This window comes from Bufo gargarizans, chromosome 4 (genome assembly GCF_014858855.1).
Source record: "Bufo gargarizans isolate SCDJY-AF-19 chromosome 4, ASM1485885v1, whole genome shotgun sequence".
NCBI classification, from domain to species: domain Eukaryota; kingdom Metazoa; phylum Chordata; class Amphibia; order Anura; family Bufonidae; genus Bufo; species Bufo gargarizans.
The window spans coordinates 108847982-108872184 of record NC_058083.1 but is presented as its reverse complement, the minus strand read 5'-3'; positions in this window follow the sequence as shown (position 1 = coordinate 108872184).

The window sequence follows — 24203 nt, the reverse complement described above, 5'->3', positions numbered from 1 at the left end:
AAACCCATCCAAATTGCTTGAATAATATGTTCCTAGCCTATGGCCATATATACAGACGTGGACAAAATTGTTGGTACCCTTTGGTCAATGAAAGAAAAAGTCACAATGGTCACAGAAATAACTTTAATCTGACAAAAGTAATAATAAATTAAAATTCTATAAATGTTAACCAATGAAAGTCAGACATTGTTTTTCAACCATGCTTCAACAGAATTATGTAAAAAAATAAACTCATGAAACAGGCATGGACAAAAATGATGGTACCCCTAGAAAACACAGAACATAATGTGACCAAAGGGACATGTTAATTCAAGGTGTGTCCACTAATTAGCATCACAGGTGTCTACAACCTTGTAATCAGCCATTGGGCCTATATATATGGCTCCAGGTAATCACTGTGTTGTTTGGTGATATGGTGTGTACCACACTCGACATGGACCAGAGGAAGCAAAGGAAAGAGCTGTCTCAAGAGATCAGAAAGAAAATTATAGACAAGCATGTTAAAGGTAAAGGCTATAAGACCATCTCCAAGCAACTAGATGTTCCTGTGAGTACAGTTGCACATATTATTCATAAGTTTAAGATCCATGGGACTGTAGCCAACCTCCCTGGACGTGGCCGCAGGAGGAAAATTGATGACAAATCTAAGAGACGGATAATCCGAATGGTAACAAAAGAGCCTAGAAAGACTTCTAAAGAGATTCAAGGTGAACTTCATGCTCAAGGAACATCAGTGTCAGATCGCACCATCCGTCGTTGTTTGAGCCAAAGTGGACTACATGGGAGACGACCAAGGAGGACACCATTGTTGAAAACGAATCATAAAAAAGCAAGACTGGAATATGCCAAACTACATGTTGACAAGCCACAAAGCTTCTGGGAGAATGTCCTGTGGACAGATGAGACAAAAATCGAAGTTTTTGCCAAGGCACATCAGCTGTATGTTCACAGACGAAAAAATGAAGCATATCAAGAAAAGAACACTGTCCCTACTGTGAAACATGGAGGAGGCTCTGTTATGTTCTGGGGCTGCTTTGCTGCGTCTGGCACAGGGTGTCTTGAATCTGTGCAGGGTACAATGAAATCTCAAGACTATCAAGGAATTCTAGAGAGAAATGTACTAGCCAGTGTCAGAAAGCTTGGTCTCAGTCGCAGGTCATGGGTCTTGCAACAGGACAATGACCCAAAACACACCGCTAAAAACACCCAAGAATGGCTAAGAGGAAAAAATTGGACTATTCTAAAGTGGCCTTCTATGAGCCCTGACCTCAATCCTATTGAGCATCTTTGGAAGGAGCTGAAACATGCAGTCTGGAAAAGGCACCCTTCAAACCGGACACAACTGGAGCAGTTTGCTCATGAGGAGTGGGCCAAAATACCTGCTGAGAGGTGCAGATGTCTCATTGACAGTTACAGGAAGCGTTTGATTGCAGTGATTGCCTCAAAAGGTTGCGCAACAAAATATTAAGTTAGGGGTACCATCATTTTTGTCCATGCCTGTTTCATGAGTTTATTTTTTTACATAATTCTGTTGAAGCATGGTTGAAAAACAATGTCTGACTTTCATTGGTTAACATTTATAGAATTTTAATTTATTATTACTTTTGTCAGATTAAGGTTATTTCTGTGACCATTGTGACTTTTTCTTTCATTGACCAAAGGGTACCAACAATTTTGTCCACGTCTGTATATATATATATATATTTTTTTTTTTTACTTTATTGCTTGAGATCGCTGATACATTATGGTAATTGCTCACTGGAGATAAGCCTATTTAACCTTCCTGAGTCTACCATAGTCAAATCCTCACAATAATCCTCATAATATTTTTTAATTATCAAAATTAAAGCTTCCTCACTCCTCAAAGTGCTGATGAACATCTTTGGGAACATTATTGTGCAGTACATGATTTAGATTTGCATAGTTCATTAGTCTAGTTTTCATCTTTATATACTAAAACCTTGTATTTGTTGATAGATCTTTCTCTGAGTACATTAGGTATCCATACACTTCATGCTTATTTGATTGACAGTTTTCTCTCCCTCATACACATACATGCTCAGTTTAGCTAAGCATGTACTATAGATCAAGACAATGGTCCCTGCAATAAAAATATATGGAAAACTAGGATATAATAAAATGAAGAAAAAACAGAGTATCATACTGCTATGTCTTTAGAACAAGAGTTAGACTGACAAATATTAACGGAACGTAAGTAGCAAATTCAAGACCGACACATACTTTTCTTCTCAGAAGACTCATCATTGTTATAGCTAAAGACTGTTACTGGATTTTCCATTTACTCTAAATAATTAATAAGGATGCTTCACACACTGGGCCTGCAAAGTAATCTGTTTTCTTATAAAGAATACCTGTCACAACAAAATGCAATGTAGCAGGTAGCAGGTTATAAAGCAGGAGGAGCTGAGCAGACTGATACATGGATTTATGGAAAAAGATTCAGTAGAAAATGTCTGTATATGTCATGACCGCCATGTGCAGCTGTCTATGACTAACAGCTATCTATTTATGTATAGACACTTACACAAAGAATGCTATCAATCACTGATAACAAATCCAATATGTACAACTAAAATTTCACATATATAAATATATATATATATATATATATATATATATATATAGTTGCAGGAAAAAGTATGTGAACCCTTTGGAATGATATGGATTTCTGCACAAATTTGTCATAAAATGTGATCTGAACTTCATCTAAGTCACAACAATAGACAATCACAGTCTGCTTAAACTAATAACACACAAATAATTAAATGTTACCTGTTTTTATTGAACACACCATGTAAACATTCACAGTGCAGGTGGAAAAAGTATGTGAACCCTTGGATTTAATAACTGGTTGAACCTCCTTTGGCAGCAATAACTTCAACCAAACGTTTCCTGTAGTTGCAGATCAGACGTGCACAATGGTCAGGAGTAATTCTTGATCATTCCTCTTTACAGAACTAGTAACATAGTAACATAGTACATAAGGCCGAAAAAAGACATTTGTCCATCCAGTTCGGCCTGTCATCCTGCAAGTTGATCCAGAGGAAGGCAAAAAAAAACTGTGAGGTAGAAGACAATTTTCCTCACTTTAGGGGAATAAAAATTCCTTCCCGACTCCAATCAGGCAATCAGAATAACTCCCTGGATCAACGACCCCTCTCTAGTAGCTATATCCTGTAATATTATTACACTCCAGAAATACATCCAGACCCCTCTTGAATTCCTTTATTGTACTCACCATCACCACCTCCTCAGGCAGAGAGTTCCATAATCTCACTGCTCTTACCGTAAAGAATCCTCTTTTATGTTTGTGTACAAACCTTCTTTCCTCCAGACGCATAGGATGTCCCCTCGTCACAGTCACCGTCCTGGGAATAAATAGATGACGGGCTAGATCTCTGTACTGACCCCTGATATATTTATACATATTAATTAGATCTCCTCTCAGTCGTCTTTTTTCTAAAGTGAATAACCCTAATTTTGATAATCTTTTAGGGTACTGTAGTTGCCCCATTCCAGTTATTACTTTAGTTGCCCTCCTCTGGACCCTCTCCAGCTCTGTTATGTCTGCTTTGTTCACTGGAGCCCAGAACTGTACACAGTACTCCATGTGTGGTCTGACTAATGATTTGTAAAGTGGTAGGACTATGTTCTCATCACGGGCATCTATGCCCCTTTTGATACAACCCATTATCTTATTTGCCTTGGCAGCAGCTGCCTGACACTGTTTTTTGCAGCTTTCAGTTCAGCAATATTCTTGGTATGTCTGGTGTGAATCGCTTTCTTGAGGTCATGCCACAACATCTCAATCGGGTTGAGGTCAGGACTCTGACTGGGCCACTCCAGAAGGCGTATTTTCTTCTGTTTAAGCCATTCTGTTGTTGATTTAATTCTATGCTTTGGGTCGTTGTCCTGTTGCAACACCCATCTTCTGTTGAGCTTCAGCTGGTGGACAGATGGCCTTAAGTTCTCCTGCAAAATGTCTTGATAAACTTGGGAATTCATTTTACCTTTGATAATAACAATCCGTCCAGGCCCTAAAACAGCAAAACAGCCACAAACCATGATGCCCCCACCACCATACTTCACAGTTGGGATGAGGTTTTGATGTTGGTGTGCTGTGCCTCTTTTTCTCCACACATAGTGTTGTGTATTTCATACAAACAACTGAACTTTGGTTTCTTCTGTCCACAGAATATTTTTCCAGTACTGCTGTGGAACATCCAGGTGCTCTTGTGCAAACTGTAATCGTGCAGCAATGTTTTTTTTGGACAGCAGTGGCTTCCTCTGTAATATCCTCCCATGAAATCCATTCTTGTTTAGTGTTTTATGTATCGTAGATTCGCTAACAGGGATGTTAGCATATGCCATAAACTTTTGTAAGTCTTTAGCTGACACTCTAGGATTCTTCTTCACCTCATTGAGCAGTCTGCGCTGTGCTCTTTCACCCATCTTTACAGATGGCCACTCCTAGGGAGAGTAGCAGTGCTGAACTTTCTCCATTTATAGACAATTTATCTTAACATGGACTGATGAACAGCAAGGCTTTTGGAGATACTTTTATAGCCCTTTCCAGCTTTATGCAAGTCAACAATTCTTAATCATAGGTCTTCTGAGAGCACTTTTGTGTGAGGCATCATTCATATCAGGCAATGCTTCTTGTGAAAAGCAAACCCAGAACTGGTGTGTGTTTTTTTTTAATAGGGCAGGGCAGCTGTAACCAACACCTCCAATCTCATCTCATTGATTGGACTCCAGTTGGCTGACACCTCACTCCAATTAGCTCTTGGAGATGTTATTAGTCTAGGGGCTCACATACTTTTTCCACCTGCACTGTGAACGTTTACATGGCGTGTTCAATAAAAACATGGTAATATTTCATTCTTTGTGTGGTATTAGTTTAAGCAGACTGTGATTGTCTATTGTTGTGACCAATTTGTGCAGAAATCCATATTATTCCAAAGGGTTCACATACTTTTTCTTGCAATTATATATATATATATATATATATATATATATATATATATTACAGTGACATGAATAGGTTTGGGCACCCCTGGTTAAAATTACTGTGAACAGTTAAACAAGTTGAAGATGAAATGATCTCTAGAATGCAGTTAAATATAAAACACACTTTTCAGCATTTTAAGCAAAATCAGTGTATTATTTTAGTTTTGTACAAGTTTACTGGTGAAAAACAGAAAGTAAGGGAACCCAAGGAGATTTGAGTGCTCAAATAACTTTGACGGAGGTCTCAGACCTTATATAGCCTGTTAGGGTGAAGGCTTGTTCACAATCATCATTCGGAAAGGCCAGCTGATGCAAATTTCAAGGAATTATAAATACCCAGATGTTCTAACCTTGTCCCAAAAAACAGCAGCCATGGATTCGTATAAGCAGCTGCCTAACATTGAAAATATATATGGTTGAGGCCCACAAAGTAGGAGAAGACTGTATGAAGATAGCAAAGCATTTTCAGGTTGTCATTCCCTTAGTTTGAAATGTAATTAAGAAATGGCAGTTAACAGGAACAGTGGAGGTCAAGAGAAGGTCTAAAAGAGAACAAGTTGTTCAGAGACAGCTGCTCATAGGATTGCTATAAAGGCAAATCAGAACACTTGCTTGATTGCAAAAGACTATCAGGAAGTTTTAGCAGACTCTGAAATTGTGTGTTCTATTGTTTAGCAATACATGTACAAATAAGGCCTTCATGGAATAGTCATCATCAGAAGAAAGCCTCTCTTGCATCAAATTTGTTATTAACAAGGTATTGTGGGACTTTGGTGAATAACTACTGGATTTGATGCATAACTACTGTATCATTCAACTTGAAAAACATTTTAAAATTTGGTTCTGAAGTCGTTTTCATTACCAGTTGGATTTCAGATGCCTGTTTTTTCTTTAGTTTTTTTTTGTAACTTTATTTAGATGAAGTCACTTTACAATCAAAGGAGCTCCAAAACAGGTCTCCACTATAGTTATGGCATACACATTATAAGCATGTCAATAATAACATGGCCACTGATAAACCAGAAGTCTTAAATAGAAAAGATCAATGTACTTGACAGTTCTAAATGATAGCTTTGGTTAAGCTTGAGCAGTTATAATTCTTTCTAGCATTCTGGATTCTGGAGATCTGGAGTTCTGGAGCGGGTCAAGTTCCAGTGCCATGGATCTTCAGAATCAAGGGGGACAAAAACATTCTGTATCTAAGTTTTCCCATCCGTTGAACCCTGTTCATTATAGATCTTCCAATCATGCCATAATTTGATAAATTTGTGTTTTTTCTCCCATGAGGAGATCTCTTTGAATCTGCATATTATGTCTACTTTACAAGTCCATTGTTCAAGAGATGGGACAACAGTAGAGAGCCAGTGTCTCAGAATTAGAAGTCGGGCTGCATCAGTTGCTTAAAAAGTCTAAGATTGGTGCACTTATGGGGATAGGGGTAGGGGTTCAGAAGAGCTATCTCTGCAGTTGGTTGGAACGTTGAACCACAAATTCGGTTACATAATTGAAAGATTTGTGACCACCATTGGAGGAGTGTAGGGCATGACCACCAAATGTGGAAAAAGAACCCTTTTCCCTCAGGCACCTCTAGCAAGTGTTAGAAGTGGAAGCGGAGTACAGGTGTGTTTTGTTGGGAGTTTTATACCATTTAGTGATAATTTTGTAGACATCCTCCTGTATTCTGATGCATCTAGATGAACTATGTGGGGAGATAAGAATATTGCCTATTTCAGATTTGCAGAAAGTATGATTCAGATCTCTTTCCCACATCCCGATGAATGCTGTAGTGATAATGGCTGGAATTCTCAGTCTATTGTATAACTGCAAGATAAGTTTAGGGGAATACTGAGTGTCGTTAATTAGACTTTTGAACCAGACTTGGGGACGGAAAAGGTCTCCTTGTTTGACATGCTGGGAAATGTATGCGTGCAGGAAATAAAGATAGTTGGTGTGTGACTGTCATACTTCTAGCTTGCAATTCATGTCTTCCAAAGAGAGCAAATGAGTGTCTCGGAAGAAGTCCTTCAGCCATACAGTTGAGTTCCTCGTTTTACGGGTAGTCCTTCAAAAAGTGCTTTCAGGGCTTGATTTAAAAATATCCCTGGCTTCAAGGGTTGGAGATGGAAAAGGTAATGAGTATTGTGTTTCTTGAAACCATTTCCAAGCAGATAAAGTAGCTTTTATTGAGAGGGTAGCGGAAGATGGAAGGAATTGGGGGGTTTTGTAACCTAACAACAAGGCTCTAAAGGTGGATCCAATTAACGACTGTTCCATTGGCACCCATGATTTATGAGTCGGATTCCTCAACCAGTCTACTACTCTAGAGAGGAGCACTGCTTTTCGTAGAGTTCAGAGTCTGGGATTCCACCCATCTTTCTGGGGCGTTTAAGAGATTTGTACGAAATGTGAGCTTTCATTTTGTTCCATACGAATGCTCTAAAGAGTGACCTCAAGGAGTCGTAATATGAGGACGGGATTGGGATGGGAAGTACCTGTTGCAGGTAGGTCAATTTTGGTAATACAAGGGACATGAGGATGTTCTTCCTCCCAAACCAAGATAAGATAGGGAGATCTAAGTTAGTTAAGGTGTCAAAAATATTTTTCATGAGGGAGTGTAGTTTAAACCAAAAAGTTGGTTTGGATCCTCACTGATCTTAACGCCTAGATGAGTTAAATAGGGAGAAGACCAGTTAAAGGGGGAATTCTGTTTGAGGTGTTTCCTGTGGGATGTGTGTTTTGATTAACCATGAACACCTTAAGGACCAAGCTCATTTTCACCTTAAGGACAAGGCAATTTTTTGCAAATCTGACCAGTTTCACTTTATGTGGTTATAACTTTGAAACGCTTTGACTTATGTAGTCCATTCTGAGAATGTTTTTTCAGCACATATTGTACTTCATGACACTGGTAAAATGAAGTAAAAAAATACATTTTTATTTATAAAAAAAATGCAAAATTTAGCCAAAATTTGTAAAAAATTGTAAATTTCCAAGTTTCAATTTCTCTACTTCTATAATACATAGTAATACCTCCAAACATAGTTATTACTTTACATTCCCCATATGTCTAATTCATGTTTGTATCATTTTGTGAATTATATTTTATATTTTGGGGATGTTACAAGGTTTAGAAGTTTGGAAGCAAATCTTGAAATTGTTCTGAACTTTTCAAAAACCCAATTTTTAGGGACCAGTTCAGGTCTGAAGTCACTTTTTGAGGCTTATATAATAGAAACCACCCAAAAATTACACCATTCTAGAAACTACACCCCTCAAGGTATTCAAAACTGATTTTACAAACTTTGTTAACCCTTTAGGTGTTGCACAAGAATTCATGGAATATAGAGATACAAGTTCAAAATTTAACTTTTTTTGCAGATTTTCCATTTCAATAATTTTTTTTCCAGTTAGAAAGCAAGGGTTAACTGCCAAACAAGACTCAATATTTATGGCTCTGATTCTGTAGTTTACAGGAACACCCCATATGTGGTTGTAAACTGCTGTACGGACACATGGTTGGACACAGAAGGAAAGGAATGCCATACGTTTTTGAAAGGCAGATTTTGCTAGACAGTTTTTTTTTACACCATGTCCCATTTGAAGGCCCCCTGATGCAACCCTAGAGTAGAAACTCCATAAAAGTGACTCTATCTAAGAAACTACAACCCTCAAGGTATTCAAAACTGATTTTACAAACGTCGTTAACCCTTTAGGTGTTCCACAAGAGTTATTGGCAAATAGAGATGAAATTTCAGAATTTAAATTTTTTGGCAAATTTTCCATTTTACAATTTTTTTTCCCGTTACAAAGCAAGGGTTAACAGCCCAACAAAACTCAATATTTATGGCCCTGATTCTGTAGTTTACAGAAACACCCCATATGTGGTCGTAAACTGCTGTACGGGCACACGGCAGGGCGCAGAAGGAAAGGAATGCCATACGGTTTTTGGAAGGCTGATTTTGCTAGACAGTTTTTTTGGACACCATGTCCCTTTTGAAGCCCCCTGATGCACCCTTAGAGTAGAAACTCCCAAAAAGTGACCCCATTTTAGAAACTACGGGATAGGATGGAAGTTTTGTTGGTACTAATTTAGGGTACATATGATTTTTGGTTGCTCTATATTATACTTTTTGTGAGGCAAGGTAACAAGAAATAGCTTTTTTGGCACAGTTTTTTTTTGTTATTTACAAAATTCATCTGACAGGTTAGATCATGTGTAATTTTTATAGAGCAGGTTGTCACGGACGCGGCGTTATCTAATATGTATACAATTTTTTTATTTATCTAAGTACACAATGATTTCATTTTTGAAACAAAAAAAATGTTTTAGTGTCTCCATAGTCTGAGAGCCATAGTTTTTTCAGTTTTTGGGCGATTATCTAAAGTAGGGTCTCATTTTTTGTGGGATGAGATGACGGTTTTATTGGAACTATTTTGGGGTGCATATGACTTTTGATCGCTTGCTATTATACTTCTGACACATCTGACAGGTTTGATCATGTGATATTTTTATAGAGCCGGTCGATACGGACGCGGCGATACCTAATATGTATACTTTTTATTTATTTATGTAAGTTTTACACACTGATTTCATTTTTTAAACAAAAAAATCACGTTTTAGTGTTTCCATAGTCTAAGAGCCATAGTTTTTTCAGTTTTTGGGCGATTTTCTTGGGTAGGGTATGATTTTTGCGGGATGATATGACGGTTTGATTGGAGCTATTTTGGGGTGCATATGACTTTTTGATCGCTTGCTATTACACTTTTTGTGATGTAAGGTGACAAAAAATTGTTTATTTAGCACAGTTTTTCTTTTTTTTTCTTTTACGGTGTTCATCTGAGGGGTTAGCTCATGTGATATTATTATAGAGCTGGTCTATATGGATGCGGCAATACCTAATATGTATACTTTATTTATTTATGTAAGTTTTACACAATAATATCATTTTTGAAACAAAAAAAAAATCATGTTATAGTGTCCCCATAGTTTTTTTTTTTTTTGGGCCATTGTCTCATGTAGGGGCTTATTTTTTGCGGGATGAGGTGACGGTTTGATTGGTACTATTTTAGCGTACATGCAACTCTTTTGATCACTTTTATTACCTTTTTGGGGAAGTAAGTTGGGCAGAATTTCAATTTCCTGAGTTTTTATTTTTTTATTTTTATGATGTTCACTGTGCGGGGAAAGTAACATGACCGTTTTATAGATCAGGTCGTTATGGACGTGGCAATACCTAATATGTGTAGTGTATTCTCTTCCTTTGACAAATCCTACTTGGTCTCTGTGTACTAGGGTAGGCAAGATTTTTAGGTCGACTTTGAGGAGCAAGAGGGGCCTGTAATTTGGGCATGAGATGTGGTTTTGCCTTCCTTCAGGATTAGGGTAATATGGGCTTTGGTCATCTCTCTGGACAAGGGTTTGTTTACCTGTGTTAAATTATAGACAGGAAGCAGATAGGGTGTTAGTATTTCTTGGAAGACAGAGTAATATGGCATTGGGAGACCGTCGGGTCCTGGGCTTTTCCATTTAGGGGGTTGTTGGATAGCTGCCATGAGCTCTTCTGGGGAAAAGGGGGCCGAAAGTTGATGTCTGTCGGTGTCTGAAAAGGTGGGGAGGTTGAGTCTGCTTAAAAGAGGTTCTGTGAAGAAGTTAGATATCTCTCTATTGGGTATCTGTTGAGTGGAATCTAAATTATACAGTGACTCATAAAAGTCTGTATAGTGTTCAGCTATCTGTTCAGATTTAAACGTCATAGTGCCTAATGGATCTTTAAGTTTGTGTACATAGTTAGTTGTTTCCTCTTTTTCACCCTCTGCATCATATATCTAGAATCCTTATTGCCGTGGGTAAATATTTTCTGTTGGGAATGGAGGAAATATCTTGCTGAGGCAGCGTTCAAGAGGTTTTTAAGAGTAGCTCTATAATTAGCTAAGTAATTTAATTGTGCTTGCTTGTAATAAAGACTGTTTATATTTTTTGGGGGGGTTGTCAATGAGACATATATTACAGAGTGGTCGGAGAGGAGAATGGTTCCTATGTCCGCCTCTGAACACAGCTGGAGTCGGTCTTTAGAGATGAAGAGATATTCTAGGCGCTGGTAAGAGCCATGAACTGAGGAATAAAAGGTATAATCTATACTACCTGGGTGTAGAGCATGCCAAACATCTATGAAGTGAGCACTCCGGAGCTTTGAAACAAGAGAGCACAAAGCTTTTTGAGAGTGGATGTATTTGCGTGATAAAGAATCTAGTAATGGGTTAACCACCAGGTTAAGGTCACCACCAAAAACTGTGACACCCTCCATAAAGGAGTTAGAAACTTCTAGGACCTCTGTAAGCCAGTGAACCTGTTTGTAGTTCAGGGCGTATATATTTATAAATGTATACAGGTGTTGGCCTATTAGACGCTTAATCAATATGTATAACCCTTCAGTATATAAAATAAGGATATATATGATATTGTGAAGTTTTGTTTTGTATTTTTTTGTATACTGTGGATAAATGCTATGAGAAAGGGAGGGCTTGGAGGGTCCCACATCCATCAAAATACTTAGATGACACTTTGAGTCCCCATTTTCTTTTAGTAGAACTGATCAGGTGGAGATCCAGATGACTCTGATAACTGGGAGATTCAAGGAATATGTCCTCAGGTGGTGTCAATAGATCTTGGAGTCAAAGCTGTATTTTTCTTCCTTTGACGTTGGGTCTTTGGGGTTTGGCGGGTTTCAAAAGGAGTAACTTTAGGAATCTCCAGGAGAGAGGACTAGTCCTGTATAAAGTCCCAGTACTCAATTTCCATGGGTGGAATTTCCAGATGGTTGTATACTGGACCAAGGTCTACATGGTAGCAGATAGTAAGTTGGCGACCATTTTAGAAAATGGATAGACCGAATGGAAAGGTCCAAAGGTATGACACTTTGTGGTTCCTCAACCAGTCTGTCAAAGGTTTGATAACTCTGCGTTTCTTCAGAGTGACAGGTGCTAAGTCTTGAAAGATACATCACTTCAGCTAAGTTCCGGGATTTGTTAAAGACAGCTTCCTTGTCCTGGTAGTTAAGAAAGCGGCATATTATGTCCCTGGGGGTATCTGAAGACTTTGGTCTCGAGCAAACGGTTAGCCCTCTCTAGCAGTACTGATGTGGGGTAATCTGGGCCTAGTAGATCTTCACATATGGCTTTTATCACCTCAGGTACCTCAGTGGCTGATATTGATTCCGGGATCCTGCAAAAATTCAGGTTGTTTCGTCGGTTCTCCTGGCCCTCCAGGGCTGTGTGAACAACGTTAAGGTTAAAGTGAGGTATCTAGCTTGGTGGTCTGCACCTTCTCCAGGGCCTCGACTCTTCCCCCAATGTGTCTGATGTCATGGCAGAGTGAGGAAAGCTCGCTCACCACCGGTTCCTGGGCTTTAGACAAGGCCATCTTTAGATATTTTCTAGAGATAAGGAGGCTCTGACATCTCCCTGCATCTTCTGCTTCGCTGTTTCCTTCCAGCACTTCAGGCCCGCTCTCGCTGGATTGACTCTGAGCTGCAAGCGCCATCTTGGATTCTTTAGCTGCGCATATGGCCGCAGTTTTTTTGATAAATTTGTCCATCTCGCCGCCACCCATGGGGAGTTTGTGAGGATGGGGAGTGTCCCCAGAGTTTGTATTCCCGATTTTGACCATTTCTGTCCGGATTAGCTGGCGAAGGCTAAAGTAGAGAGGAGCCTGTATGACGGAGCTCAGAAGCACACAACCATTCCAGTCCAGCACTGGCTCTGCCCCCTCTCAGATGCTGTTAAAAAAATAATAATAATCATGCTAAATAATCAATTGCCAAAGTTATTCACTAAAGTCTTCATACAGCATTAAAACAAAGTTTTGAGCAAAACAAATTTGGATCTAGGATCTGAAGCTCGCTTCACTTATCCCTAATATAGATCCTAAACACTCCTGAAAAATCCATAATAGACTACCTAAAAATGCGTAAGCTGACAGTTTTATCATGGTCCCCTGATCTGAACATTATTGAAAATCTGTAGATAGACCTCAAAAGAGCAGAGCATGCAAGACAGCCCAGAAATATCACAGAAATGGAAGACTTTTGCAATGGGTCTCCAGCTAAGACTTTCACGTCACATGTTTTGGCTATGATCTATAACTGAGGGGTTACCCGGAGCTCATTCTAGATGCAGCATTAACAAAAGCAGGTCAACTTACCCAAAAGGAGTTACTTAAAAATAAAAATAAAGATAAAAAGAGTAGCCTAACAAAAAACAACACAGAAAGGTTTACCTTTGCTTTCAAGTTTAGCCCTCTGGCAGACACAATTAAGCAGGTCATATTCAAGAATTGGGAGATTCTCAGGAAGGGTTACAAGATGTAATAGGTAGTAAACCACTGATCACTTTTAAGAAGTGCCACACGATCAGGGATAAACTAGTAAGAAGTAGATTGAAGGAAACCAAAGCTAAGAATTGGCTCACTGAATGTACTCCAGTAGGGAGCCACAAATGTGGCGATTGCTCTTTTTGCAAACAGGTCATACAAGGCAAGTATGTCTTCTTTGCAGGCATTGAACATAGGCTCATGCAGCTCACTACGTGTAAAACGAAGTATGTAGTTTACCTGGTCTTGTGCTCCTGTGGATCTTTCTACATAGGGAAGACTATTCGCCCTATGTGTGAAAGGTTCAGGGAGCACATGAATTCTGGCAGATCAGGAAAAGGATGTCCAATATTGATTGAACACATGGTGAACTTGCATGACAGCAATGTTAAATGCTTAAAGTTTGTAGCCCTAGAGCAGGTATTTGCACCACCTGCAGAAGGGGATAGAGATCGCCTCCTTATGCAGAGGGAGGCAGATTGGATTATTCGCACTAATGCGATGGGACCATTAGGGTTAAACGACCAAAATGATTTAAGTGTATATTTATTAAGAGACACGCATCTAGATTAGCCCTTATATGTAAATGTAGTAAATGTCAGGGATGATTTTATATCCTATACTGTGTATATGGTCCGGTCACTGCTCAGGAAGCTGGTTACTGATATGCCTTAGCGTCAGAGGTTGCCTAGGCAACGTGAGACCTGGTATAAAGGAGCTCACAGTTAACGTTATGAGATCATATGCTCTATATAAACAGTGCATTATTGGAATCTCCTATTGTGTTCTCCAAAAGTAAAATTCCAATGCATCCATTGGTATACCATACCATTGCATATATTACACACGGACGCTTATGTAAAAGAACTTTCACTACACAATGTACATTTCTTTTGCAGAAAACCTCTGTACTAAAATGCATAGCTGTAGTTGCTTTTCATTCGAGCAATAAAAAAAAACAAAAAAACATTTTGGCATACTTTGCAAAATAGGAGTTTATAGCTATGTTCAACATATTATCTGGGAGCAGTGATATGAACATGGACTAAGCTATAAGTTATCATACATACCACAGTTAAAGTTCCCAATAACAGTGGGGTATAAAATAAATGAAACCATGCATTATTCTTTATTATATTTTATTCTACTGTGGAAACACTGACAAAGCACGATTAATAGAGCCGTGCAACAAATGTATCATCAGCTTCAATGCCACATAACATCCCACAGTGTGAGCTCCGACCTTCATGTGATCCAGTCTTGTATTGTTCATGTTTCTTAAAACGTACAAACTCCTGATGTGAACTGTTTGCATGGCAGTGCCAATAAATATTTGATCTAGGATATGACCGTAGATAGTTTCACAATCATAGTTCATCCCTGCTGATATCTATTTCTTCAGATGTTTTTTTTTCCAGCTTACATAACAAACATATCCATAACTTCACATTACATATAATACAGATATTTTGCTGTACAAAAAAAATAAAAATAAATGATTTGGAGTATGAGATACTGTACAAAAAAAGCTGATATTTCCAGTTGAAGTTAATGATTTCAATTTGCAAGCTCATTGCTAGATGTAAAACAGCTGAAATATATTGCATTAATATTAACAGGTTATTAAACTGGATAATTATAGGGGACGTTTATGTGAAACAATATCTTCCTACATGTTGTGACATATTAACATGAAAAGAAATCTGATGTTTCATCTGAAAGAGTGCTACAGTAATACAGGGTTTGAATCAGAGGGATTAATAAACTCCTCTGACTTGTCAATATTACATCTGATAAAATTGAATTTCACAGGATTTCTCCTTTAAATAATATATGCCATTAAAATGCTGTCTTTGTATATTTTAGGACTAATGATGAATAACTATGTTACACTGCAACACTAAATTTTTTTACATCTTTTGTCATTTTTGTCACCGGCACCTCCTCTTTTTAGCTGTTTGAAGAGGAGGCGGTGTTACATGCAAGTGCGTAATGAGTAATGACCAGGAAGCTTCGTATGGAGCACTGCCTCCTCTTCAAACAGCTGTTGATCGCCAGCCCCGCCAATCAGATATTGATTACCTATCCTAATGATAGGTAATCAATATATATGGCAGGACAACAGATGAATCAGAATATTTCATGAAAGTGTTAAGTTTGGGTTAAATTTATTTTACCGTTTATTTATATTATTTATAAAAAAAATATAAATAAATTTAGCGATAATTTTTAAACATTTGCAATTTTCTAAATTAGAATTTTTCTGCTTTTAAGACAAAGACTGCCACCTCACAAATTAGTTATTAATTAATATTCACTATGTGGTCATTTATTTAATCTGAAATACACCTATATTAGGCGTCTAAAATTGTCGGCAGGAAAGGGGATGGGCTGTTTAGAAAATGGTCTTAATGTAAGACAGCTTGGAAGCTTACTTACATTTAGAACTGGCTCTGGAAGCGCCAAAGTTATGGAGAGGCCTGTGCCTCTTCATAACTTAGGCAGATCCTCTGCCAGCGATGGGGTTTTGTTAAGACTGGCGTCTAAAACACCGGTCTTAATAAATGTGCCATTATATGTATACTTTAAGTTGGCATCATTATGTGAAGGTAATTTAATTTTTTATGCTTAGAATTTAGAAACAAGTTTTCAAATTTTCAAGTACATTTCAAAAAATTACTTTTTTGAGACCTACGGTGTTTGGTTCTGAAGTGACTTTGAGGGGATTGCATAATATAAACTATCATATATGGCCCCATTTTAGAAACTGCACTCATTAAATTATTCTAACTTATAATGTATACACTTTTTTTTACAGGAATTTAATCAAAATGAAGATGAAATATATAAATTTCATATGTTTTTTGAAGAATTTTCATTTTAGAATAAATTGTTTTTATTATTTTGAGGAGGAAAAAAGTAAGGCAATTTTACAGCCTGGTATTCATTGAGACTTACTTATACAACAACAATATATGTGTGTCAATTTATACAGCATAAATAGGGTGGGACAGCACCCTTAGGGAATAAACAATAACATAAAAGAAAAGAGGGAAAAAAAGGGGGGGGGGGAGGGAAGGAGGGGGAAGCAAATAGTGGTGGTGGTTGCAAAATAGGACTGGTGTGTGAGTATCATCTGGACCCCACTACTCTCACATCTTTCTCTGACTGTTTGAGCACCTGATATATTCAGGGGGATTAGTTAGAATCAAGGAGCCATGGGCTCCAGGTAAGTTGTCTAGCTTTAAGAGAGATAACCGTGAAAGGCAGTGAGTGTTCGTATCTACATGATATGTTGATTTCTTGTATAACTTCTGAAATGGTTGGTGGAGTGAGTTGCTTCCAGTGGTGAGTGATTATTAGCTTACCATTAAGGAGAATGTGCCCTACTATGTTTCGGTGTGGAGGGACTATATTATGAATGCCCAGGAACCGTAAAGCCAGTTCTGGGAGTGGCTCTATGGTTTGAGCTGTTAAGCCTGATATTAAATCAAAGACCCTCTACCAGTAGGGAGCAATAATGGGGCATGTCCATAAGATGTGGATCAAGGAGCCTTTGTTACCGCAACCCCTCCAGCAGTAAGGGGAGGTTGAAGGGTAAATTGTGTGTAGTTTTTGGGGAGTGAAATACCAGTGTAGGAGAGTTTTTAGCCCTGCTTCATAGTGAGTGACACATTTAAAGTTTGAAACAAGAAATATAATAGCTAAAGCCCAGATTTCATCAGGAAAAGTCTTCCCCAATTCTAGTTCTCATTTTTGGATGGATAGGGATTTGGTAAAAGTGGCTTTATCTCCCATTTAAGTAATAGACATATCTTGTGGTGTGTCTTTTGAAAAGGGGGGTAAACTAGAAAAGTCTCATTATGTCTGAGTTGATTGGAGGTGGGGATTGTATCATTTTAGTAAGAAAATTGTGAATTCTCAAGTAGTTGTAGAATTCTGTTTGTGGCAGTGTAAATGAGTGTTGAATTAAATCAAAGGGAAGGAGTGAGCAATCCACCATAATTTGAGATATGGTGGTAATCCCTTTTTCTCGCCAAACCGATAAATTAATGTCGGGGATATTTAATTCTACTGTGCGGATAGTGGCCTGTAGAAGGAGGTGTGAATTACTAGCATGTGTTATCGTTAGTAAGTTGCTTTTTGGCAGGGTCGGACTCCACAATAAATGGATCAAGTAGTCTTTTATAGTAGCGTGTTTTATTTCATGCGATTCAATCTGGAGCCAGACCTTCTTGTCATCTGAGGACCACTATTTCCTAGCAAAGGAGAGGCCAATCGCTGGTAAATAGTCTCTGATATCTGGGAGGCCCATTCCACCAGCGTGTTTTTTCTCTTGGACATTAATGCCCTAGCAACTCTGGGCTTGGATGGTCCCCAGATATACCCACACAGAATAGCCTATGCTTTCTTAAAGAATTTGGCAGGGATTTGGAGGGCTCAAAATATGTAAATGAATTTGAGAAGGGTCATCATTTGTTTACAGGTATAGTAAGTACTTTGACCCAACAGGTGTTTCAGATAATTCAGAAACATTTGGCCATGTAAATGTTTTTTCTTTACCAATAAAATGCTTGTTTAGTCTCCAATGTTTAATTTTCACAAGGAATAACAGGAGGAAAATCGCCCAAAATTCTTACCCATTTTCTTTAGAGTATGGTAACAGTGGGGGACATAAGTATTAGGCGATTTTGCAAGTTTTCCCACCTACAAAGAATGGAGAGGGCTTTAATTTTTTTTTATCATAGGTGCACTTCAACTGTGAGAGACAGAATATAAAAAAAAAACATTGCATTGAATGATTTTTAAATAATGAAATTGCATTTTATTGTATGAAATAAGTAGTTGATACAATAGAAAAACAGAACAAGGGCTTCTGTCACCCCACTAAACCTTTTTTTTTTGCTTACTTATAATCCCTACACTGCGATTTATGGCTACATGATCTAATTAGCCATTTTGGTCCTGTAGATTTTGTTAAAAACATGCTTTAAAAAAATGCAAATTACCTTGCTACCAGCAAGTAGGGCGGCTACTTGCTGGTAGCAGCCGCATCCTCCGATCCTAAAGACACCCCCTCCGCATTGTGATTGACAGGGCCAGGGAACGGAATCCTTCTCTGCTGGCCCTGCCTGTTTGCATTCAAAACCTGGCGCCTGCGCCGCGGCCGTACCTGTCTTCAATCGGCGCAGGCGCACTGAGAGGCGGCCGCTCGCTCGGCCGCTCCATCCTCAATGGGCCTGCGCCGATGACGTCACATCTACACCCAGCGCAGGCGCATTGAGGATCGAGCGACCGAGCGAGCGGGCGCCTCTCAGTGCGCCTGTGCCGATTGAAGACAGGTACGGCCGTGGCGCAGGCGCCAGATTTTGAATGCAAACAGGCAGGGCCAGCAGAGAACGATTCCGTTCCCTGGCCCTGTCAATCACCATGCGGAGGGGGCGTCTTTAGGTTCAGAGGATGCAGCTGCTACCAGCAAGTAGCCGCCCTACTTGCTGGTAGCAAGGTAATTTTCATATTTTAAAAGTATGTTTTTAACAAAATCTACAGGACCAAAATGATTAATTAGATCATGTAGCCATAAATCGCAGTGTAGGGATTATAAGTAAGCAAAAAAAATAAAATAAAAGGTTTAGTGGGGTGACAGAAGCCATTTAATATTTGGTACAGATACCTTTGTTTTGTAATTACAGATGTCAGACGTTTCCTGTAGTTCTTGACCAAATTTGCACACATTGCAGCAGGCATTTTGGCCCACTCCTCCATACAGGTGTTCTCCATATCTTTGAGGTTTTGGGGCTGTCACTGGGTTACATTAAGTTCCAGCTCCCTCCAAATATTTTTGATTGGGTTCAGGTCTGGAGACTGGCTGGGCCACTCCAGGACCTTGAAATGCTTCTTACGGAGCCACTCCTTAGGAGCCCTGCCTGTGTGTTTTGTGTCATTATTATGCTGGAAGATCTAGCCACAACCCATCTTCAAGGCTCTTACTAAGGGAAGCAGGTTGTTGGCCCAAATCTTGCGATGCATAGCCCCATCCCTCCTCCCTTCGATACAGTGCAGTTGTCCAGTCCCCTTTGCAGGAAAGCAAAACTTGGTGAACTTCAAACGGACGCTAGTGTGAGAAGGGGGACCTTGCATGCCCTTCAGGTTATTAATCCATGATGGCATAGTGTGTTATTAATAATAATGTTTGAGACTGTGGTCCCACCTCTCTTCAGGTCATTGACCAGGTCTTCCTGTGTAGTTCTGGGATGATTCTTGGCCTTTCTCACAATCACCCTTATCCCACAAGATCTTGCATGGAGCCCCAGACCGAGGAAGATTGACAGTCATCTTGTGTGTCTTCCATTTTCTAATTGTGTCAACAGTTGTTTCCTTCTCACCAAGCTGCTTGCCTATTGTCCTGTAGCCCATCCCAGCCTTGTGCAGGCCTACAATTTTGTCCCTGGTGTCCTTGCACAGCTCTTTGGTCTTGGCCATGGTGGAGATGTTGGAGTGTGATTAGTTAAGTCGGTGGACAGATGTCTTTTATACAGGTAATCAGTTCAAACAAGTGCAATTAATACAGGTACTGAGTGCAGAGTAGGAGAGCGTCTTAAAGAAAAACTATCAGGTCTGTGAGAGCCAGCATTCTTGCTGGTTGGTAGGTGATCAAATATTTATTTAATGCGATAAAATGCTAATTAATTATTTAAAAATCATACAATATGATTTTCAGGAGGGGAGTTCAGAGGGAAAGACAGAGCAGCGGATAGGGAGGAGAAGGAGGAAAGGCATGCAGAACTCGCAGTGCACAGGAGGCAAAAAGCAGACTGCAAATGTATCTGGAGCGAACCATCCACCATGCACTGTGACATCTGGCGCTCCCAGGACACCGGCATATGGCTCCGCAGTGTGGGCTTTTTTTAACGTGTCAGCTGCTTCCTCCCTGCTTAAGTTGCTTGTGGGCCAATGACTGTTTACTTAAGATGGTAAAAAATGATGAATATTCTAAAAAACGAATACATTGCACTATTGCTATATATTAGTTTTTTTGGAATATTTGTTATTTTTTTCCACCTGAAGTGAACACAACTATTCGATGTTGTGAGATCGTAAAAACTCAGATCTGGCGGTATATTTAACCCAGAGGCGTTCCCACGGTGATGGGAATGCTCCATGCGCACGGCAACGGGCACTGACTGGAGCGGGCTGAAATCCTAGGGATCCCGGACAGATAAGAACAGTTTTTTGGGGAACCATACACCCTAAGCAGGGAGGAATCAGGTGCACTGTTCACTTCAAATGAATGGTGAAAAATTACTAATATTCTAAAAATGAATATATAGCAATATATTTCTATATATTCTTTTCTTCGAATATTCATGAATATATTACAAATATTCTTCAAAATATTTGTCAAATATCGAACTCTGCAGCTGGACAGGTTCTGGGGAGCTGTTTTTTTTTCACTGTGCCAGTGGCTGTTCATGCGCGACGCATGCAAACTGGTCGGTCGCAGCCAGGTCACCATCATTGACATTGTACCTTACGCCTTCTTTCTGGAGTATGCATTGAGCCATTTAATTGATCAAGCCGTCGAGGGGCAGGAAGATGAAGAAGTAACAATGCTGAATGAATTCCCAGGAGGGGCTACTCCATCTGAGACAAGTCAGCAGGAGTATGAAGAAGAGTCAGAGGAGAATGGAGGAGGATCAGGAAGAGCAGGTTTTAAACTTTTATGGGATCCCTGGTGTTGTCCGTGGCTGGGAGGAGGAGACCGAGGACAATCTTCTCCTGGGCGATAGTCAGGAGCCAGGCTGCTTCACCACTTCCAATTTAGTGCAAATAGGGGCCTTCATGCTCCAGTGTTTGAAGAGGGACCCCCGTATAAATAGCATAAAGGGCAATGACCAGTACTGGGTGGCAATGTGATTTGACCCCCGGTACAAACACAAAATGGCGGACATGTTACCAGCATAACAGAGGGCCAGTGGCGTACCGCCCATAGAGGCAGACCACGCCACTGCTATGGGGCCCGCGGCACTGGGGGGCCCGTAGCGCAGATAAGGCCCCGCCCACTCATGACCTGCAGCCGGCTATGCGGCTGCTTTTCTCCCCAGGGCCCCCCCCATGTTTAGCTGAATCGCCTCCCAGAGGCGCGGCTAAGGCCCTAGACACCCGCCCCCCTCCTCAGCGCCGCGCTCTGACTGCAAATACCCGATCTTCCTCTCGTCGGCGTCCCAAATCCCGCGCAGGCGCAGTGCCGGCGATTGCCTGCGCCTGCGCTCTGATAATACGGCTGAGGGCAACAGCTTCAACATCGTCACTGGGCATGCGCCGAGCCCAGTGACGATGTTGAAGCTGTTGCCCTCAGCCGTATTATCAGAGCGCAGGCGCAGGCAATCGCCGGCACTGCGCCTGCGCGGGATTTGGGACGCCGACGAGAGGAGGATCGGGTGTTTGCAGAGCGCAGCGCTGAGGAGGGGGGCGGGTGTTGAGGACTTAGCCGCGCCTCTGGGAGGCGATTCAGCTAAACATGGAGATGTTAGAGTTTTCATATTTAGGCGGGCACGGCACTTCAGAGGGGCACCGTTCCTGCATTTGCATATCCTAAGAATCGATTTTTAGAAGAAAGGACAAGACTGACATGGAAAAGAAGAACACAGATGGAAAAAAGGTACTTTATTAAACATGGATCCATGAGTACCTTTTTTCCATCTGTCTTGTTCTTTTGATTGTGAGTCTTGTCATTTCTTCAAAAAATCGATTGTTATGATATGTAAATGACGCTGTAAGGAGCCCAGAGGGGCGTTATTCTTTCTCCACGGTGCCCAGGAACGCCCCTCTGAAGTGCCGTGCCCGGCTAAATTTGAAAACTAATAACGCCTCCAAGTTCATCTAAATCGCCTCCCAAATCCGATCCTCCTCTCGCTGGCATCCCAAATCCCGCGCAGGCGCAGTGCCGGCGATTGCCTGCGCTATGATAAGATGACTGACGGCACTGCGCCTGCGTGGGATTTGGGATGCCGGCGAGAGGAGGATCGGATTTGGGAGGCGATTTAGATGAACTTGGAGGCGTTATTAGTTTTCAAATTTAGCCGGGCACGGCACTTCAGAGGGGCGTTCCTGGGCACCGTGGAGAAAGAATAACGCCCCTCTGGGCTCCTTACAGCTTCATTTACATATCATAAGAATCGATTTTTTGAAGAAATGACAAGACTCACAATCAAAAGAACAAGACAGATGGAAAACAGGTTCTCTGTTAAACATGGATTCATGAAAAAAAAATTGGGGGTAAATTGCTAGTGACAGATTCCCTTTAAGGCAACTTTCACACTTGCGTTCAGAACGGATCCGTTTGCATTAACATGAACAAAAAAAACTAACATTTTTTTTTTTTGTTCATGATAGTGCAAACGGATCCGTTTTGACTTTACATTGAAAGTCAATGGGGGACGGATCCGTTTGAAAATTGAGCCTTACTGTGTCAACTTCAAACTGATCCGCCCCCATTGACGTCCATTGTAACTCTGGACGGATCCGTTTGCCTCCGCACGGCCAGGCGGACACCCGAACGCTGCAAGCAGCGTTCAAGTGTCCGCCTGCTGAGCGGAGGACAGACGGAGCCATACTGATGCATTCTGAGCGGATCCGCATCCACTCAGAATGCATTAGGGCTGGACGGATCCGTTCGGTGCCGCTTGTGAGAGCCTTCAAACGGAACTCACAAGCGGAGACCCGAACGCAAGTGTGAAGGTAGCCTAACATGGCACCCCAAATAAGGAGACCTGCAGGCTGCAGCAGATATCCCATGTGACAGGTCACCCCCAGGAAACCCCTAACAGTTTCTGTAGGTCATGTATAAATTTATTTAATGGGGGTGTGGCATGGGAGGAGCAAAGTCAGGAAGTGGGAGGGGCCATGGTGGGTAGTGGGCGGGGTTAAGGGGCCCAATTCAGATTTTTGCTATGGGGCCCAGTGATTCCTATGTACGCCTCTGCAGAGGGCTGACAGAATACAGAATTTCCAGGCCTTGCTTTGAGAGATGTTGCATTCTACAGTTGCGGGTGCTGGCAGAGGAATTTCCACGCATAGAGAAACTGTTGCGGGTGCCAATCCTACAGCGCATGCAAGAAGAGGGCGATTTGAAGATGTGTTGGTCATTTTGAATATGAGATCATTCTTGCAGCCAAACCATCGACAGCTGCCCTCCGGATCCAGCCTCAGGGAAAGCATAGCACAGGTGTCCGACTACATCGTGTTAATGGCCGATGTGGACGCTCTGAGAAGTAAGGAACCCCTTGACTATTGGGTGTGCAGGCTTGACCTGTGGCCAGAGCTGGCACAATTTGCCATGGAACTCTTGGCTTGCCCCTCATCGAGTGTCCTGTCCAAAAGGACATTTAGCACAGCAGGGGGGATCGTGACCGATATGCACACTCGCCTAGCTCACAGCAGTGTGGACTACCTTACATTTCTAAAAAATGAATGAGGCATGGATCTCGGAGAAATTCAACATCAACATCAAGTTTAATTGAATGTCCTTATGCCAGTTCACACATATCAGCCACCACCCAGAACAAATAATGGTCCCTGTCTTAAGTAATTACAGCGGGAAAAAAGGCCTTTTCTGTCCGGTGCATGCCTAATGTTTGGGGCCACAGAGGAATTCAACACCTGTGACGACCACGTGTTATCGAATTTCAACTATTATCATTTGCAGACTTTTCAAGAGGGGAGGCCATGTTTTTAATCCAATTTTATCATTTTTGTATTTGACATATATTTGCACTGGCATGCAGTAAAATTGATATTCTGT